This window comes from Schistocerca gregaria, unplaced genomic scaffold (assembly GCF_023897955.1).
Source record: "Schistocerca gregaria isolate iqSchGreg1 unplaced genomic scaffold, iqSchGreg1.2 ptg000865l, whole genome shotgun sequence".
NCBI classification, from domain to species: Eukaryota; Metazoa; Arthropoda; class Insecta; order Orthoptera; family Acrididae; genus Schistocerca; species Schistocerca gregaria.
In genome coordinates, this window is record NW_026062227.1 from 187,501 (window position 1) to 190,000 (window position 2,500).

Below are 2,500 nucleotides of genomic sequence, written 5' to 3' on the forward strand. Positions count from 1 at the left end.
CACTGCACCTTAACCTAAGTTACACTGCACCTTAACCTAAGTTACACTGCACCTTAACCTAAGTTACACTGCACCTTAACCTAAGTTACACTGCACCTTAACCTAAGTTACACTGCACCTTAACCTAACTTACACTGCACCTTAACCTAACTTACACTGCACCTTAACCTAACTTACACTGCACCTTAACCTAACTTACACTGCACCTTAACCTAACTTACACTGCACCTTAACCTAACTTACACTGCACCTTAACCTAACTTACACTGCACCTTAACCTAACTTACACTGCACCTTAACCTAACTTACACTGCACCTTAACCTAACTTACACTGCACCTTAACCTAACTTACACTGCACCTTAACCTAACTTACACTGCACCTTAACTGTCACATGTAACGTCACAGGAATGTAGCTTTGCCTAACAGCAACCCTCTGAACATAGTTCACTGCTTGGATCCTCTGGTGTCATGTGTATTTCTTGATGCCATGGTGCGTACCCTCACATAAAGGTCTTTCGAGTGTTGCGTACTTTCTACACAGTCCCGCTAACCACTGGAAGGGTGTACCGCTACAGAACGAATATCGCCCTCCCCTCCTGCCCTTCCAAGCTGGTCGGTCAGGCGTTTGTTTGTGAAATGAGCCTTGCAGCTGTTCAGTTGCATTCGGTTGTCGATGCAGTCAGTGTACGTTGTGGTACGGCCTGTGTGGACTGTCCGCTGATGTACGCGTAACCCACACTGATCATCCGTCGTTACGTACTGAGTGACATAATGTGGCACATGCTTGACCGTACACCGGCTGCGCCCTACAATGGCGAATCATAAGGGCCATATGTTGTGCACGATGCTACTTGTCTCGTCTCCCCATTACAGCGAGATTGCACTGTTGTACGCCGTACAGACATGTGGTAAGTAGGTACGGACGAAAGTATTGCATGTTGGCCCCCCCCCCCCCCCTCCTCCCTCTGCCGGGAATCAGCGTGAGCCGTCTGTTGATGTAGCGACGAGGGTTTTCCTATTTAATCGTATTGCCCCACACAACATGATAGCACGGTGGACCGCGTTCCACATCTGCGACATGCTACAGAGGCCGGTTGACAGTCGACCGCGCAAGGGACATTGCACACGTGCGCGGACCATCTTCCACGTGTTCTCTCGTGTACATGCCGCAGTGTGTATGTGGGCTGATGTAGCGTGTCGTGACACATAACATGCAGGCATGCCAGAATCGTAGATTTCGCAAATGTAGATTGACGTATACGTTTGCTGCCAAAGATCCGCAAATGAACTGGAAATCAGTTGTTGAGCGGTTGTTCGCGCTGCAGGTGCATCGGTGATAGCGACGATCGGTACATCTGTGAACCGGTTGTTTCGGCGGTACCCGCCATGCCCCCGAACCTGAGTTGGCCATGTGGGTATGAAGCGATACGAGGCTGTGGCTTGGCGGGACAGTCCCCGGCCGGTGAGGGGGGGCCGCCCGGCGTGCTGGCCGCGCGCTGCGTGAGCGCACGCACTACAGCCGGCTGGTGGGGGGCGCCCAGTGGCAGGAGCGCCGGCCGACGGGCCCGGCTGGCGTCCCAGCTATGCGCCGGCGCACCCTGCGCGCGGCGCCAGGCGGCCAAAGTGGGTTCTGCCGAGCCCGGTGCGAAGCGCGGTGGACATCTGCAGTGTGCTGGTCCGATTGCGGACTGTGTGCGTTGAGGATGCGCCGCCGCCCGGCACTCGGCGTCGCGACGCCGTCTGCTGCTCGGTCGCCCCCAGCGGTTCTCGCAGGTGGTTTGTATCGCAGCTCTGCGGACGTGTTGGCGCGTGCGCTGTGCTGGGAGAGTTCGCTTCTGCACCCAAGTGGGGCTTTGCCCTTCTGTGGCGCTGGCGTTGGAGCTGCCGGTCACCGTAGGTGGCGCGTGTTGTTTCCCGCCGGCAATGCCACGACAGCACGCTCCCGGGCCTCTGTCGGCAGCGGCAAGCTCAGTTGGGAGCACGGGTGTTCGCACTGAAAGCGTCTACTCGCCTATCTCCGGGCGATTGCGCCTCTCTCGAACCCGACCAAGTACTTAGGACGGCGCTGCGCGCCGCCGGGACCTGAGAGGGTTTCGAGGTGTATCGTGCAGGGGAGCTCAGCCTCCTCCTGTTTGCAGAATAATTGAGCGGACGCTTGCGTGTTCGCGCGGGCCCTCGGGACACACTCCCGGGCGGCCGGCTGCTCAGCTCTCGTTGACGCAGCTCCCTGGTTGATCCTGCCAGTAGTCATATGCTTGTCTCAAAGATTAAGCCATGCATGTCTCAGTACAAGCCGCATTAAGGTGAAACCGCGAATGGCTCATTAAATCAGTTATGGTTCCTTAGATCGTACCCACGTTACTTGGATAACTGTGGTAATTCTAGAGCTAATACATGCAAACAGAGTCCCGACCAGAGATGGAAGGGACGCTTTTATTAGATCAAAACCAATCGGATTGGCTCGTCTGGTCCGTTTGCCTTGGTGACTCTGAATAAC

The 2,500-nt window shown here is 55.5% G+C and overlaps 1 non-coding gene across 1 annotated transcript in view; it reads left to right on the forward strand.

Annotated features, from left to right (window-relative positions):
* The first annotated feature begins 2,227 nt into the window (after nt 1-2,227).
* Nucleotides 2,228-2,500, forward strand: part of LOC126323678 (small subunit ribosomal RNA) — a 1,893-nt gene continuing 1,620 nt past the window's right edge. Inside the window, exon 1 of the ribosomal RNA XR_007559618.1 lies at nt 2,228-2,500. This exon is cut by the window's right edge and continues 1,620 nt beyond it. This is a non-coding gene — a ribosomal RNA (small subunit ribosomal RNA).